Raw genomic sequence first — 19572 nt, forward strand, 5'->3', positions numbered from 1 at the left:
CACAGAACGCATGTTTTTTTTTATCTTACACAAACCACAGGGTACCGTACAAACAGATGGTGTATTCACTAGTCCTTACATTTTAGTCACTACCGATTACATCAACAGCCTACTCGATAAACAAACACAGCGGCATACTGTAATTAATCTAATGTAATCTGAGAAATCAGACCCAGAAAAGAGATCCTGTTGTTTGTGTTTGATACAAACACCATGTGCTCTGTGCACACAATGTGTGCATACCAGACATCCAAACAGGAAGGTAAGCTGCAAAGGGCTGTAAGGATTAAGTTTCCAGCTTACTTTTTCAGTTCATATCAAAGTCATCCTTTTGCTCAAATGCATTCAATGGATAAAAGTCTCTGAGAAATGATACGACAGTCGTCAATGATCAACACTCTTTCTTTTCTTTCAAGGTTCATAACAGATCTAAACTAAGCCCTCACAGTTTCTTTTTAATCAACAATAATAGTTTTAAGAGTACATGTTCAATGAGTGAAATGTAATTTACTTTTAAATTATTGAAATTTATGATAAAAAGAAGTTCCCACAGCAACGTCACAAAAAACATTGTTTGACATGTCATACAGCAATTTATACTCTATTCAATAATGAAATTGAAATTTTTCAAAATTTTACATGCTGAATGATTCCTGACGTCACTGTGTGCAGTTCAACCACAGGGAAAGCAGGATAAAAAACAAAATAAACAAAAAAACAAGTAAACAAATAAATATAAAAGAAAATCATATATTTAACATAATTGAAATAATTGACTGAACAAGACATGCAACATATTCAAGATACGACGTCAGTATCACGACGTGTTTTTTAGTCAATTATTCAATTCTTATTCATTTTATTGTTTCGCCTTATATTTTTATGTCTATTTAATCCTGTTGTCGCATATTGAATGTTGCATGATGTTCAGTCAATTATTTCAATTCTTACTCACACTATTATTTTATCTTCTATGTTTTTATTTATTTGTTTCTTTATTTGTTTATCTTGACCTCTTCGTGGTTCAACGATAGAAATGCACCAGGTGCATTTTGATTTATCTTGACTTCTCCGTGGTTCAACGATAGAAATGCACCAGGTGCAGGTGACAAGGTCCCCAACTTCTCAACATGTGTGCGCATGCGTCCAAAGATTTCTCAGCGGAACGCTGAGCCTCGGCTTATTTTTGGAAAGGCAAAATGAAATGAAAATATTCATTGGTCAAGTTGAAAAAATCAGAAATGTCAGATTCGTTGGAATATACCAAAAAACGGGGATAGTTTGAAGATACTGTTTACTTTTAAAAATCGTGCGTAAGAATGAAAATGGGAAATTTGCCCTCAATCTCGAATCTTTAAAACATAAGTGGACACAACAAAGGAAAAAAAGCGCTCCTCAGCTATCCTTAAGTTGTTGTTGTTGTAGTTGATTGAAGGCTTCGGAGTATGAAATGTGAGAGATGTAAACTGGGCACTGTGCCGATGTTCCGGTCAACGTATCATTGATGCATGACGTGAGACTGAGCACGCACTGTGTCACATGCATAAAACAATGTTTCGTCTGTCCGCGATTTTTCGGCCCCTGTCAGTGTCCCGAGTCAGTGTTTGTGGTGCAGCAATTACAATCTAAGTCTGGATGCCACCAGGTCGAATAGGATGTCGGCTAATCTCTCCGTTTTATGCCTCACCAGGTGCGGACTTGAGGGTATAAAGTCAGAAAGCTTGTTGCTCCAGTATTTATGTTCATCTGGGGTCATGCCCGGCACCAGGTCACTGAAGAAGTATTTGTAAACACTGGCCATGTAGTGCAGTACGTCACGCTTCAAGTCTTCCAACGAGTCCTTCATACTCGCATGCTCCTCCAACTTGATATACTGATGTATTTCTAGGGCTAGGTTCAGTGAATCTCTTATATTTTGGATGACTTCATCTGGGTCGGTGCTGCGACCTCGAAATCGCAGAATTCTGCTTCTGGCGAACAGATCGCGAAAGAATTCGTCGTACAAAATCAGCAGTTTCATCTCCTTTTCCGGGTGTTGCCCGAACGCTGGTCCAAATGGAGTTAGTCGATAATTTGCTGACATTTCCCGCTTCATAATGAGCTATTCCAAATCGTCTAGAAGAAAACGGTCTTTAGGAAAGGTAGTTTAAAAAAATTATCTATAGTCATGAGACCTAAAACATCCGGGTCAAAGGTAGCAATCTGCGACAAAGTTAAACGTTAATCCCGTTCGGTCTTGCCTGCCATTCATCCAGTTGAAGTTGCACTAGGGATCGACTGGTAGATGCTCGGGGATGGTCAAAAATCGAAAAATTAAAAAAGTATATTGAGCAAAAATTATCAAGTACAATCTGCAGCCACCCTCCTTTTGACAAAAAATATTCACTGGACGTGAAAATTAAGAGTTGAGTAACCATAACACGATTGGAACTAATTTTGGATAACTGGATGGTGAAGTAATGTCGATTTAATCTACAAATGTTATCTCATCTGCTTTTCTTTTTATATTACACACTTGTTTTTACAAGTAATTTGCGATATTGCAACATTCAGCTATATGGCACCTAACACTTTTGAGACATTTGCGAAATATGAAAATCCAATTATCCCAAATTAGTTAAAATTGTGTTCCATGCTCTTTCCATTAAAAACACTTTAAAATGCAGAAAATGTGGATCTGGTAATTGCGAACATGACCAACCCTCACAAGATCTACAGTATACTGTTTTATACCTAAATAGTAGCTTTTTCCATAAATATCTGGCTATAGTATGATAATCGCAATCATATCAATCCATAATCCAATAACACTAGGTCAGAATTCGTAAGACAATAGTTGTAAACATAGACACAAAACAGCACAGAACAGACAGTAAATAGACGGTACACAAACAAAGTCAAATTTATGAAAGAAAGATATATGGACCTCTGGCCAAAAGATCAAGAAGTGTTATGTTAGATTTATTACTACCTACAATTGTCAGGGGGACCGATGGTCGTTGGCAACATTGTCCGTGTAACTTATCATCGTTTTCATCGTACGTTATCATTGTTCATGTTATCGTTTGGTATGAGAAACAAGTTTGACCTCTTTTAACGTACTGTCATGTTGACGCTGAGTAAGACTACCAAGGACAGCGGCTGTCGATGTCATAGTGGTCAGATTCATAACTTAAGTCTTTAGGTTCAACAGAGGTATATAGTACCTGGCTGTTCCATTTATTGGCCAAGTCCACCGCGTACTTATCAAAGTACGCCTTTTGCTTTCGCCTGAAAAAGTACATTCTATGAAAGTTGTTTTTTTCTTTTCGCTACTTTTGTGAACAAAAATTATGTTTTTAAAATGGTGATGGTGAGATTCGGAGGCCACATGGGTCCGCGTTTGAAAAATATGCTGAATATTCAGTTTACGTTTGCAAAATCTGAGACCAACGCACACACGATATGATCTTGGTCTCAGGCGAAATGTATATTTGTTCTGTCAGCCATATAGTCATATGGAAAAATGTGCTGGCTGAAATACATTCGGTGTAAGTAAGGTATTTTTAATCAAGTCACGTCCACTTCAATGTACCATAGATTCTGAATGAAATTATATGACCGAACGTTATTTCGCGCTTTAAGTTTATTTCTGTAGATATATTGAATTCACGTAACTTCACACAACAGCTTATATGATTCGACCTGACGACTATTTTGCAATTAAAACAACCAATTTGTAAATCTTATTGAGATTTTTGCCGGCGTTTCGTATTCTCTGCGACTATCCGCCAAGACACAGTAATACTGTGCCCTTGCAAAATTAAATGGGTACAATTCTGCTAAACATTTCCCGAACTTTCCTAGAAAAAATATGATCAAAGCAATGACAAAATTCACACAGTTATGCATTATTGCGTAATTTCCATTTAAGTCAACACATTTTGAGATCAGCTACTTATCTTTTACATCACAATTCCTAATAAACGTCATCATGGGAAGTTTTACTATAAAAAAAAAAACAACGAAATACCGAGGAAATTACCTTGGCGAATTCAATGCTATCTTTACAATTTTGTCGATATTTTCTTGAAATACACTGGTCTGCCACCCTGCAAATTATACCGAACAGCTTCCTCCGTCCCCACAATATTTATACCACAAAATTTGTTCCGTCGGACTTACAAGTCTGGCATGGATAAGTTTTCCCCTCCGAGTTTTGACATATAGCCTATGTTGATGTCGACACCAGTACAACAGAAATGTCGATGGACCTGACCAACATCGACAGAGACTCTCTCCATTTAATTATGTATTGCAGTAACAACGACAGATCCACTTGTGCAAAGCGATGCGGAGCTCGTATTCCGATGCACAAATATCAAAAAAAAAAAAACTATATCGGAAAGTCATCGTTTAAATTAACCGTAAATAAAAGAGTTGCTGGTACAGGTTCTCGGGAACCAGCGCGACAGCGTTTCAGGCCATACCGCAGAAAGGCGTTCTGACTCCGCTGAAAGAGAGGACTTTCACGTAGGGCCTAATGATCGCACAACTTGAACGAAGACTCGAAATTGCAGTCATCAAATTTAATTTTAAAACATTCTTCAAGAGAATCTTTTGATTCAGTTTAACAATATCAACTTTAAAGAGATGCTATGATTAATTCTAATCGTTACAATAGCACAAAGATTCTACAGATTGTTGAACTGATTATTTCCATATGTCCCCGAGTTCAAGTGTGGTCATTATGGATCAATCTGACTAAAATCAGATCTAGGGGCTGACTCGGTCGTTTACCCCGTCCTTCCTCTTTTCAGACTCCCGCCAACTCAGAGAGACAAGGACGACAGACTTGAAAGGCAAACAATACGTGAAGGGCATATACCAAACACATCCGTGCATCTTATTTCAATCAGATTGATTATATCACAGTTCTGTGGAAGCGGTCTTTTAATACTCCGCCCTTCCTACTCATTTTAGATGTTTTCACTTATCATGGGACAAAAGTAAACAATGGATGGAGGGCAAAGACCAAGCAGATCTCTACATCTTATTTTAAATAGAGTTATTGTAACACGGTTTGTATGGAAGTGCCTTAGGAGCGGCCATGAGAACCGACTGGGCCGGTTGTAATCGCCATGGGCCATCTTTCTTCTCCTGAACTCATAGCCGTTGGATTTTCACTGTCATATCTGAATGCCGTTTAAATTATCTTCATTCGATTCTGATCTCTTTTTGTGAATCTGGCCATGGACGTCTGCTCCCTAGTAAAGTTTACTAGTATGGCTACGGTCAACAGTTTCACAACGTTTTTATTCGTTCGCCTTTACTTTTTTTTCCCGCCGAGAACTAAAAGTTTGAAATCAGAATGAAAAAATAAAATTCAATTTAACCGATGATTAAGGTCAACAAAACCGTAGGCTGAAAAAGTAAACAAAGAACAATTTTTTTTATCAGCGGGCACAAGGATTCCTACGAAGGACGACAGTGATAATGGTCAATGAATGTTTACTTCTATAGTCCTGAAGAGGTAAAATATCATCCACACAAACACTCGAATCTTTAATTAAGCGATGACAGGCTAATGTATTTGCAGAAAATGTTTTGAAGTCAAATTGGTTTGTTTTCCAAGATACAAATTTCACCTTTATTTTCACAGTCAAAATAGTCCATCAATAGAATCTCCGCGTGGCCCAATCCATGTTTGAATGGTGACATAATTATGCATTGAATGATGCGGGCAAAACCATCGAGCGACCTCTTCGTCCACCCATGCGAACAGGACTTTATTGACTGTACATAAAAGCTCTAAAAATCGCCCCATGGCGTTGCGGCGATCTGCTACCATGGCGTACATGCAATGCATAACAAATTAGGAATTAGATCTCGTAATGGCTGTTCTAGATTTAATTTCGTACAGCAGATGAAAGTATCCCATCCCTGGGAACGAAAACATGTTTACTGCCCTCTTTATCGATTTTCCAGTCGGTTAAATTTAGCCCTATTATGAACAAGATTTGCTGCAAAAGACGGGTGATTACAAATTAATTTGTAAGATGTTTGCATTGCTGCGGGAGTAAAAAATTGTTTGCGGTTAATTAATCACACTGATTTTCAAAAAACAGCCGGCAGTATAACACTTCCAATGTTCATAAATGTGTCAACATGGTATCGAGTATGGAGATTATATGGTTGACGTAGTGGTAACGCTTGATTTGAATAAAAATTGCGACTGGTAACCTTATGTAACCTAAGCGATGAATGATGTTTATCGTAATACCCTAGCATTCTGTCGAACATTCGCGTACCTATCCGTCATGTGAAGGGCTCAGTTGTCAGGCAAGTCAGCGCGCGTGAAAGCTTTAATTCTCGTCAACGTCACGACTAGCCCTGGTATTTGGCGCAAATATTTAACCCGATAAACCATAAATTTCCCAAGGAGTCGTCCTGTGACACCTGTTGATTTCTCTGTGCTGTGCCTGTGAAAACGCTGTGCTCCCGTTGGTCGCCGTTTCGGATACCAGTCTGAACCAGCCTTTCAGTGTCGCCTCATCGTATATTTTTTCCAGTCAACAGATTAACGACGGCTGTGACGACAGCGGACGTAAAATCGATGCTATATTGGTCCAATTTAGAGTAGACGGGTCGCTCATCACGGTAGTGCGGTTGCTCAGTCAGCCTTGTGCGAGGATCTCCTTGATTTCGACCCAGATATTCCAAGCCTGAACGAGGGGGGTCGTCCCTGTAGGCTATAGACGCAGCTTTAACCAAAGCGGTGTTGGCGGCATCAGTGTTAACATGGCCAACACTTACCAGATGCAGGAATTCAAGAGAGACGGACTGACTTTCAGCAAGCACACCGTTCAGAACACTTTCCCGCAAAACATTCGGGAGGACAAGAACGTGAAATGGCTAGTGACCGACCAGGAGGGCGAAGTCAAAGAGTTGCTCCTGAAATCGCGCCGCAGCAGCATCAACGAGCAGGCCACGGCGGTCTACCTGCCGCGTAAGATCGGGACGGCACGCGCCGAGCTGGTGAACGACGACGATACATTCGTCGATATGAACGAAATCGCTAAGATGGAAGGGGAATACTATTTAGCCGTGGACAAAACGAAAGGTTTGGTGAACGCGGTGTGGTTGGGCTCACCACCGAACAATCGATAGGAACAGCGACCGAACTGATGAAATATTGTTGTTCAAAAACGGTAGGTTATTATTATAAGCAAAACTCGAGACTCATACGACCCATCAGGGCCTTGCCGTAAGACTTCTGTCTTTAAATACATGCATTTAAAACAGTCATGTTAGTGATCCATTCTGTTTCTTCATATATTCAAAAAAGTGTGAATATTTTTCATAACTCAGTCACCACGCAACAAATCATGATTTGGCCAGATTTAAAAACAATGGAGGACTGGGTTTGAAAAATGTGTCCCAATGACCTATACTGCCTGTCAATTTCAAACACTGATCGTCATACCAACCATCAGGTGGTTTGCTTTGCGTTATCAATATTTGGGACCCCACTTATCGATGACCTTAAAGTACAATGACAACTTTTGGTCCATGCACACCAGGGATAGACGACGGGTCGGCCATAGATTTATGTACATCAGTATCGACCCGGGTCGACTTGGGACGTGCACAGAATGCGTAGGGTGATGAAGTATCACGTGGAACTAATAGCATGGGTTATACGATAAAAGTTTGATAAGAGACAGCCCCTGTATTTTTAACCATTGATTATGTCAAGTGTCATAAGTTGCAGTGATATCTTTCGCTGTTAAGGACGATTCAGAATTTACTTCCAGGGGGGGGGGGGGGGGGGTGGAGGATTTTCAGGGGGGCCACCCATTTTTCCCAAGAAAATTTAGGGGGGGCCAGACAAAAATACCACAATCTTTTAGGGGGGGCCAAGGAAAAAAAACATCAATTCAATATTTGCCCAGAATTTCTGATCTCTACAAAAGAGCACCATAGACGCTACCTGGGTGACAGATAAACTCAACATGTTTAGTTAAACTCCTTTAGCTGCCAAATTCGGTAATATTCACAGCGGTTTGTTTTATGCATCTACTGCAGTATCTTGTTCTCCTCCCTGAAGCGTTATGAAATGTCCAGTATTTAGCATGTCAATACAAACCATACAGTGAACAGTCAGGGTTGTTTTTGTTGAAAAGAGATCTCAAGTCCAGACTAGAATTCATTTATCAACAATAACAATGGTCATTTATGTTCACACTGGTATGTTGCTAAATACAGCATTGGGTGTTCTATGTAGTGATAGAATAACAAACAAATGCTGATACACAGAGATGAACATTGAACAAATGCTAAAAATTACAGCAAATGTCTTTTTAAGGTTGGGTTTACCTTGTAGCTTGTAAAGCAGTTGAAAGTTGCATGATAAAGAAGTGTTAATTTATGCAAATGTATGCAAATCACCTGATTTCTTGGCTTCTTTTGCCTCCCAATTTCAAAATTTCCAACGAATTTAACTCCACTCCAGCTGGGTCAAATTTTCTGAAATTTCACATTATGTTTTTTAAATGCTATAAACACAACAACTATCAATTGGTTTTGTTTGGCAATAAAGCTCTTACATTTTTAATATGAGGCATTTTGAATAGGAGGCATTTTAATTTTGCTGATCATGATTTTAATCAATTATTAGAGTGTCAGTCTTTAAACCCCTACAATTATGAAGATGGATAATGCCAAATAAAATAGTTGTTTTTTCTACATGAATACTTTCCTTTCAAGTGAAATATTACATTTCAGAAAATACTGTCTAGTTTCGACTTAAATTATTTTTATCATTAATACAAAAATTGAGGTTTTTTACCCAAAATATCACCCATTTCATCCTTTGAGTAAACTACTGCTACTGCTACTCTTCTTTTCTGCTCCTTTTTTCTATGTTTCATTCTCATCAATTTTACCCTTTCTAATTTTTTAAATGTTCTACATAACTTTTTACAGTGCTTACATCTACTATAAACTTTTTTGAAAATAAATTTATGGCCGTCTCATCTTCAAGGTGCTTTTCAGCGAATAGGTTTTTAATGTTGAAAATAAAAATATTATGTATTACTGTCAAAAATATATGGTGAAAAATTTACAAAAGGGTTGATTTTCCAATAATCCTGTATGTGCATCCAGAAGATCATGTGGCACTGCACCAATGCTATGGTGTCGGATTGTTGAAATGTTGTGTACACAAGTAATTTGCTGTAGTCCAAGAAGTGATCTCAGTGTGTATGAGGCTAGGAGAAATGTGGATAGGCTTACACATTGTGTATTGATGCTAATACTGTTGTGTCCCATTCATTCTGATATGTATAATCAAAGATTTCAAAGTGGCGGCTGGCAGAAAAGGCAAAAAAACAAATTACATGTATTGTTTCGTGTCATCTGAAAACATGCGCATCATGACGATTTTAAAATTAAAGTTTGTTAAAAAAATTTGAAATGTGAATGCTCTGTCAATTTTGAAAAATACTGCTGACAAAATGTGAATTTTGACTTACACAGGGTTATCTGCATTTTAATATGAACATTGGATTGTGAATGGAATGAGCAGAATAACATGTGAATTCATGTTTTGGATAAGGTGTTTTGTTCAAGAAATGTTCTAAAATATTCCTCAGCATCGTTGCTTTCAGTGGCAGCTACTTGGTTTTATGACAACCAAATTAGAAAAAAAGAGAAAATTAAAAACAAGTTGGCTTTCACCAATTTTAATTCCTAATGTTTAAAACTTTCACCGTGAGTCTGCAAATATTCAGCATCATCAAATGAAAATGTATGCTGAACGCTGTGCATGTACATGTACATCTCACTTTCCAGAAATATCTGGATATCTGCAAATGAGATGTACCATTAAACGTCAAGATATATATCACTTTGCCAATTATCTGCTCCTCTGATTTTCTGTTCACCATTTCTAACTGACATCTTTGCTTGTCTTTGTGTGCATCATATGTATCAGTGAGACATAACGAAAAAAGTATTCATATTTAGTAATTAACTTTTCTTCAGAAATTTACAACCAGATATGTTTATTGCTACCCTTTCCAAAAGTGTGCCACTTGCAGTCCCTGCAAATCATTCTTTTTATAGTCACATAACCCTGAAATGATTTGTTATATCATCGATTAAATGTCCACTACAGTTCCTGCAACTTGTTAGACTGGATATGTCTATAATGTATAAGCATGCATGTATATATTAGGGGGGGCCATGGAAAAAAAACAGGAAAGATGAGGGGGGGCCATAGATTTTTTCTATAATTTACTAGGGGGGGCCATGGAAAAAAATCACCGAGAAAATAGAAAATCCTCCACCCTCCCCCTGGAAGTAAATTCTGAATCGTCCCTTACCTCAAGACGCAGTGTATCGGGTTGGCTAGGGCAGACAAAGGTCAATGATAAATTATATTTGACCCTTTTTGTAAAAAGCTGACATCTGGTGAGCTCTGATGGAGGTTAGTTTAAAACGATATAATAGTAATGGTATAATTCACGTATTAATTGAAAATACGTCACAGTGAGCATGTGCAGTTATATTTAACTCGATTGAACATATTTTCCGCGTTATCGATTTAAAAATCGCTTTTTGAATTATCTGACTCTGCTCGAGTGACACGTCAACATTCTTCACAGGAGGCCAGTTTTGAATTCAAAAGTCGGACCTACTGTCTGTCTGGCAGAAAATGAGAACACGTTAGGTAGTAGCATGTTTGCCGCGGCTTATCTAATTTCGTTCACAGCAACCGGTCACCAAGTAGGCCATACTTCAAAATCCTTGGCGGGAAATCCGTGAAATATTTAGTCAAAATTCTTTCGTTTTCTTATACAAACAGAAGAAAGCACCTATTCATGCCATCTCTTGTCCATTGTATTACGTACACATTTTTGACATTCGCACTGTGAACATATGGACGCCAAAAATGTACATCTTCAATGCTGCGAATTTCGCTCCTTTCCTCGGGGAACTTGGCGAAATTCCCGTTTCGAACTTTAATTAAAAACCTGTTGCTCCGTCGTGCCTTTTGTGCGTAAACTCAACCAGCCTGTTTGATCAATTTCGATATCTGATCCAACCGAAGTGCTTTATTATCGCCATGTTATCACTGACCAATGAAATTCCAACTTTTCACCCGACATTTGAAAAGGAAGATTTAGTATGGGTGTGTCGATTATAAAGAAACAAAGCGGAGATAAGCTAATCAAGAACATAGATATGAGCGCTTGTGTTTCTTGGACTGAAAAAAATTACATAAAATTACTTTCGGTTCGTTTACATGTATACACATAAAGTCTACACATTGCCGTGCTCTTAATGTTGAACTTCATGCGGTCTTTCCTTTATGACTAGGTGTGTTTAAAACCAACACCTGTCTAAAACTGATGTTATACTCCGTAGCTTAGCCCGGCTACAGGTCTATAAATATTCCGTCATTGGTCTTTCGGTTGTTTGCAGTTATAAGGACACGTAATATTTTGTCCGGTGACCCCGATAGAGAGGTTGCGAGTAGAGTAGCCACACCCAATTTCATGGAAATGCTGCGAAGTATTTATAATATCATCCAAGCTCGAGAAAGTCGAAAATCATCTTGAGTCCTTTCCAAGAGGCCATCGGTCTATTCTGTCTGGTCGCGATGGTTGTACTTTGGTGAATATTGAAAAACCACGCGCGGACCGAATATCACGCGTGGTTTATATACTCTTCGGGTTAATTGGTTGTTTACATTTTTATCATGTTATAGGCATCTTTGTGTCCACTCGCCATTCATTGCAGCTAACCAGCACATATCGGCTGTACTCGTGAATTCTAAGACCTGCCATGTAATTAATTAAACAAATGTATCAGTAAAAACAATAAGCTGGCTTCAATTGGTTGGACACTTCAATGGTTAATAAATATAAATTACATTGCATCACTGCTAGATTATAAGTGACACCATTTCGACGGTAGCTCCGATACGCATGCACGACCCCGCCCTTCGAAGGTGAAGATGTGAAAGGTTATCATCAGATGTAGTGCATCAAAGACGCAAACACACCACAAGATAACCTCGAAAAACGTGTGCGTTCGCGAAGTTTGGCCGACGTGTGGACATGGCGTGGACATGGTGTGCTACAACGGCCTTGCCCCCTCGGAGCTGCAGGCTGTGCGAATCCCTTCTCCTCATCATAAATGTGCTCGCTTCGACAAACAAAAAGGTAGCCACTTTTTATATTCGACCTTTTTGCCGCCCTTGTTACAATAACAAATGGTAGGGAATAGATCGATTCATCGTGGGGGTGATAATAAAATCGAGCGAAATATTTTAAGGTAGTACGCATCATAAAATACATCGTAAAACATAAATGTTGACGTAATGGATCTAGATATCTTGTATGAAATAGGCATACATTTTTTGTGAATAAGAAAGTCGCACAGGCGCAGTTCGGACCACCCCTCCCTTTAAGGTACTATGGATCTCCAACGCGAAGGGCTTAAACTTTTGCTTAAACTTTCCTCAATGAAACTTTCAGCCTTTTTCTTAACAAATAAAGAATTAAAATCAGGGGTCATGTTGCAAAATTTGGAAGCACAGAGAAAAATTACTGAAGATTTACCGATATTTGAAATTCAAAATGGCCGCCGTCCCTGAGTTAACCGTATCCGACTCCAGAAAAATATTTTTTTTTATAAAACTTATAGAGACGGTGAAAAATTTCCTTACCCCAAGATCTTTAAAATGAGCCCTTAAGTGGTAGACCAGAAAAGAATAATAAACATTTGACAGCCCGAATATCTCTCCTTTACTGGCTTTAGGCGCGTTCTACCTTTATAGGCCCTGAATGAAAATATCTCATCTTTTCCCCTGCTGCATGCTTTGCAAAACCATGTACGCCTAGATGACAGAGGGAATCCGGTAAAGTCCTGGCCAACATCTCTAGAGAACTGATCCGTTCCTGGTGCCTATGGTCTGAAAAATCTGGCATGGGTCAGTCATGAAGGTGCATAGCAGACGAAAAACTGCCGAATCGGATTCAAAGAACGGAGTTCGCTGAGTCCATGAGACAGAACAATGAGACACACACCAGCAGGAGTTTGTTTCCATGACGTAATACTGACCTACATCTCCTAATGTGTATTTTTGCGGTTGAAACAACCGCGCTGAGTTACAGAAGCAACAAACTGGTTTACTTCTGTTACTTGACGTCCAGAATAACGAAATTATTTGTTCGTGTCATCTTTACTCACAAAATAATACAGAAAACCATACCAAATGAACGTGAAATCTCTCAGCCTATAAGATAAAGAACTTATGTTCACAAAATTTCTCGTTCGGCCTTATGAAGATGATTTATCAGCTTTATCTATAAACTTTCATAAAATTTTAATGGAAAACAAAGGACTAACCCCATGTTAATACTCAACAATGACTAATGCGAGAACAACATGAACCAGGGATTGAGGACTGCCCTGAGGCTTGATAAATCGCGTACGAACTCTGGTGGCACAAATCGTGCCAGGCGCCACGGCCCCGATGGTGCAATGTTTGGTGTCCTTACGATGGCAATTACAATCAGCCTTTCTGTGGACGACCGAACCGTGAAAACCAGTCGCTCACATTGCGCCCCATCGAGTCTAAAGTAAAATGTGAATTTCATAAATACATGCCAAAACAAATCTTGGTGACGATCCAATTACGATTTGCAATCACGCGAATTCAAGTGGATACACTATAATTTGTACCGCGTTCGATTGTTTCTTGGCGGGTTTATTAGAGCAATATATCAATGAAATTGCTGATCGATATGAAAATGACTGGCCAGGTCGATCGAACGAAAACGCCAAGAAATGACTGCAGACTAGGGACCCGATGTATAGTCGAGATATGTAGTGGTATATAGCGACGCTGCCACGTGTAACGCTTAGCAACAACACCGGTGTGGCGATCAGCAACGCAAAGTTGTTCATTGATTGCCCTTAAATGAAGCCATAATATTAGAGTCAACCAAATGACAATGGAGTTTATGTTTAATGGTTATTTTGCATTCCCATGTTTTGTTCTGATGGTCCGATCTTTGTATAGGTGCGCATATCTCGCAACCTTTTATCAATTTAGAGCGATCATCAAATGGCAAACACGACTATCTCCATGCCAACAGCTCTGTGACGTCACGGGTACGTGAACTCACAGACATTAATGTTTGAATATCGAGCAATTTGATTAAAATCAAATGTAAAGAAGGCAACGCACGTAGTATTTATTAGCTGTCGGTCGCCTTACTCAAACTAAACGAAAACAGCAAATTTAAAAAAGGGAGCAAAGATGGCTTGGCTGTCTTTACATCTGATTTTAATCAGCTTCAATATCGAGCGAACTAGGTTGCCATTTTCTTTCAGCAGAGATCAGAAATCTCTGCGTTTTCTGTATGTTCCAACGATTGTACTTATTCTAATGCTGCCACTATATCCATCGAAACTACTAAAACTCTCATTACATTTTGTGTCGTTTTAACGAATGTGTACACATTTAGAATGAACATTAAAATACTTTAGGCCTATATGACTTTGAACGAGGCTGTTAATTTTTAATTTTTGTGTTTCACACGAAAGATAAGGACAATAATTTAACCTATGAGTCGATCTAATTCAGCGTGGAATATGTAAAGGTATATGCGATTCATACTATGTTTTTACAGAATTTTTAGGGGAAAGACAAAGTTTGTTTTTACTTGTCCCACCTAAATTCCACATCTGGTTCAGGACCATGGGCGCAGTCTAATTGTATTTCTTGTTGTTCACATTATGACCGGCAACCGATATTAGTTTGATCATTTATAACCAGAGCACTAATTGGACACCCGAAATTTATAATCAAGGGCTGAACTCGGATATTTTCCTCCAATTTAATTGGTCAGCCTACTTGACTGCCAAGTTCATACCGGTGTAACCCTGGGTTGATTTGCGTTCAGTGTGTTCTTTTCCCACGAACACCTAATCCGTGTCCACATTCGACACTTCATGGAAGAGGTAGAAGTTCCTACCTAAATGGACTTGTAACACATCCTGACGCTGTAAAGCTTCCATCGAGCTTAGGACATGTACCTTGCTCTGTATGGAGGAGAGGAAATTACATAGTTCGCATTTAATTTGGACCAGCCTGAAATGTAAATAAGTCAAGTACGATATTTTCCGATGTCAACCTACTTCAGTTTGATCTCTGACCAGACCGTAAGGCACATTACAATTGCTGTCTACCTTTTTATTGTTCCATAATCACGCAAGAAAACGAATTTGTTAAAAATATTCGTTTGCCAACGGTCTAAATAGTGGAGATGAAAACTCGAACATAATGGCCACCTTTGTGTTGAAATCAAGTGACAAAGACTGAAAAGTACACCGACACATATGTACTTGAAAACAACATGTACATTTACTGGTATATGCGTGGAGTTAGGTATAAACATAATATTTAGTGTGTACACTCACAAAGTACACATCGCATGCACGTTCAATGTCGTGGTGTTAATTTTTAGGTCTGCCACTCCGGAGCATGAGGTGATACACTTTACGAAAGAATCGATGAGAACGAATTTATATCACCTTTAGCAAAGTCAAGGTCTATACGGGACATGTACTCAACTGATATCAAAAGATGGATCGATCAAGCAAAGTCAATAAAAGGTGTGACGTCATACTGAAAAGCCGCGATGCCATGACCTTTGAAGCGGGGAAAACACTTTTCTCGTTTGCCATGAAATTTCGCATTTGATTTCGACTAAGGAAGAAAAACTGACGACAAAAAGTATCAAAAATTTTTTAAAAACCTACGATTTAAATAATCTGAAATGTAGTGAAAGATCAAAATGGGAATATAGGTCACCTTCCCTCCATCAAGTGGTGGAGGGACTGCGTATTGGTTTAATATGGACAAAAGGAAGGGGGACATATGTTACATAAAAGATCAGAGAATAAATTGAACTCTTGGCCAACTAAAATGAATAAGAGTATAAATTTAAAATTACTGTATGTATGGCATGTGTACAAATATTTCATTGTCTGTCATTGTCGGACCGAAAACACAGATGTCACGAATTGCGTGCCGTTCGCACAAACTCAAACAACAGAAGGTTACATTTACCTTCGGAATTTCCGATATCAAACTATTTTTTGCCTGAAAATTCACCGCACAACAAAACTGAATTATATTTCGGCAAATGCGTTGTTGCAGAGTTGTGAAACACTTTCTAAAATTATGCAGGCCAAGAAGAAAACTCCCTGAACTATATTTTGCATATTGCAACTACATGCAGACGATTTCTCTTCGCCATTAAAGAATTACTTGAAATTATCACCCACGTCGTTGCTGCATCTCTTAATCTTGATAATATTCCATACTTTCTTCTTCTTCTTTTTTCAGGGTATTTTACAAGAGGCGACACACGAATTTGTCTTTAAGTGAGCAGGCGCCCTACCCAAGGGGAGCCATTACCTTCTGAAAGTTGTCATCATTTAATTGAACTGTTAGACAGTCGAGACTTTTGATGTGAACTCATGCGGATCGGGATATCGTCCCAATCCCAATGGATTATGTTGATTGCATTAAAGACTGTCCGGAAATCATCTCTGATGGAATTCAACTGGGAATTTCGATTATTCCAAGGAATGTCGCAACGTATACTGTTTCTTTTCCAGGTTCAAGATCGGCCGGAAAAACAGCGGCATGCTTCCGAGGATTGTCTCCTTAAAAATTGTCTTTAGTTTTAGAATTATTTTGGAGTCAGCCGTTCCCTAGTGTCTTTGTTGTACTTGTTATGTCCTTTTCTTCGACGAATGCTGTAGCCTAAATGTCATCCCGTTGTGTAATGTAGATAACGCTAGAGACTTTATTTTATTTTGGAAGCAAATAGACCTAGATTCTGTGTGAGCTTTCGTGGCACATATTCTTTCCTTGACCATGAATGTGGATGGACCGTATTATAGTTAGGTTAACGATGCCGCACAACGAAGGCTTAATTGTGAAACTACCCTTTACTGTAACTTTTCAACATTCTCCTAGCGAAACGTTGGCAGATTTTTAGATACTTCGCATTGGGGAATTTCATTGCCCTCATTTCAGATCTAAACGACAAACTGTAAAATTCAGAAGAAGGCAAACAGTCTTCACTTTCAATTATTCTTAGAGTTGACGACGCCTTCTTGCAGCTGAGACATCTATTTCGACAATTAATGCATTAACTATTTGTCTAAATCAAACATGACTTTCATTGCCGTAGTTTAATAAATGCGGGGTCAGATCTAGGAAGAAAACTTGCTCCGGTATTAACGTTTTCATGTTGCCTCTGTGACTGTTTAACATTTCAGACAATAGACTGGTTTATTTTTGCAGTTTTGGATGAATTTCATGACCATAAGATTACGACTTTCGTAAATTTTGTTGACCTTTTTGCAGTCTCTCATATCATCGCTTTAAGACAACATAATTTAATGGGTCTTTGCCAGGAAATCCCATTTCATGCCATCGTGTTTTTGTGAGTACAAATTACGATGTCACGAGCGATACATTTGTGTTTATGTTCACCCACATCTTGTCGTTGTTACAGGTACTACACGATACAATAACATGTCTTTATTATGCTAACCATCTGTTACGTCATGTAAACCTACCTGCAGTATTAAAGAGATATTAAATGTTGATTATTTTATCGAATGTTTGTCATTGGGTTTTCCTTCCGTGGGTTTCGTGCGCACAGATGGGCATTCAAACTCCATTTCAAGATGTGTCCCCTTGTTTTCATTCTATGTGTAAAATACAGTTTTCTTCTCGTGCTACATCGAATTCGTGTTAAAACACGTAGTGTTCAAATTTTCAGGACAATTGACGTGTGTGTATGTGGCATGTCCGATATACTAGTAATTGCCAAGAACCAAATTTCAGTCCAGAGTAGAATCCACTCGTCCACACAGTTACAGCACAGATTTAGGATTCTTATACTCTGTATTTCAACAAGGAAAATATGTTGGTTTTATTATGGAACAAAAGTAACGAAAATATTCTGAAACATTACATGTGCATTGTCCTGGTAACTTCAGTCTACATTTACACACGAATGAATGATGAACAGATGTGTACCTCATACAGACTAATGATGTCAAATGACGTCATCAATATATTCGTCTGCGGCATCTTACTAAAAAGTAGTATTGTGAAACTCTCCTTTGTGTGTGTACATGTTCACAGGCCAATGCTCAGCACAAGCTCGGTAGATAAACATATATTATTAATTGGTCAGTGCAATTATTTTGTAAAATCATATCCGGGTATCGTTGATATCCATACGTGTTGTGTCGTGACAAACAACTGTCGCTGGAATTTGTTCGTATGGGTTCTGACCTCCTTGTAATTTCATGTTTTTCAAGTGCAGCTGTCAAAGAGAGCAAACACGCGAATCTCTGTGCTCCCAAATTTCACATTTATATCCATTGACAGTGTGTAAATATTAATATGTGCACAATGCTGAGATGCAGCCCTTCCGCAAAATGCATTTAATCCAAGAGGTTAACACCTCAGTTATTGTAAAATTTACCGGTAGATGATTTTCAATTCGATTGCACGCCACGCCCCCCTCTCTCTCTCTCTCTCTCTCTCTCTCTCTCTCTCTCTCTCTCTCTCTCTCTCTCAAATATAGGATTTTGCTGCCTGAACGACCTCAGGCATTGGTTTGATCCCCGGTCTTATGAAAATGTAATACGTGGCAATCAGAGATATACCAAGGATTATTGAAAACTCTTGAACAGTGTTTAATTATTACAGTACCAATATTGGCTGGGTTGTGACGTCATACATCACAGTCTGCCCGATCTCTGTTCTATATCAGCGCTCTCTCTATTTAACACTGTACGAACACCATCATCCAGCACCATGCATATTGCTTTGTCCAGAATGTCCATATTTTTTTATATTTCAACGTCCATTCTGTTTTTATCAGATACCAGCCTTTTCGACCAGACCGTACATTTTGTTATCTATGCTATTTACAGGTTGGAAACCATCCCTTTTACATCCACTTGTATTACTTGAAACTTCATCCTGTTCTGACAACCCTGTATTGCGAGCTTTTTGAGCTATTTATTTTTTTTCTATTGTACCATCGTCATCTATACATAACTCTGAACACGGTCTTTTTGTCTGCAGTCTGAAATGAACATCGGATCATGTACCAAACGCTTGATGTTGTCTGGACACCATTGTAATGCTATACGTTCCCTATTCTTTAAACAACCCGAATGTAGTCTATCCCACCCACCTGTTCGCTACTTTGAACACGAACCAATTATACCCATTACATACCCACGTCTCTTTTACAACCTAGTCGATTCACCTTTATACGCTGGAAAATTAATTATCTCATCCCCTGCACACTGAATATCTACTAGCTATACTCATTTTGGAGATCATTACAGGGTCATGATTTCAGATGACCCATTTTAATTACCCTGGTCTACTTTCTGAAAAAAGCCCTGTTCTACCATGGATGTAAAAGTCTATTTTTTACATCCATGGTTCTACCAAGTGCTGTA

General features: G+C 38.6%; 1 long non-coding RNA gene across 1 annotated transcript; it reads left to right on the forward strand.

Moving 5' to 3' along the window:
• Positions 1–6225: 6225 nt before the first annotated feature.
• LOC139140414 (uncharacterized) lies at positions 6226–17701 on the forward strand. The gene is made up of 2 exons (XR_011553992.1): positions 6226–7190; positions 16412–17701. It is a non-coding gene; the product is annotated as an uncharacterized lncRNA (long non-coding RNA).
• Positions 17702–19572: the final 1871 nt, after the last annotated feature.

This window comes from Ptychodera flava, chromosome 9 (assembly GCF_041260155.1).
Source record: "Ptychodera flava strain L36383 chromosome 9, AS_Pfla_20210202, whole genome shotgun sequence".
Classification (NCBI taxonomy): domain Eukaryota; kingdom Metazoa; phylum Hemichordata; class Enteropneusta; family Ptychoderidae; genus Ptychodera; species Ptychodera flava.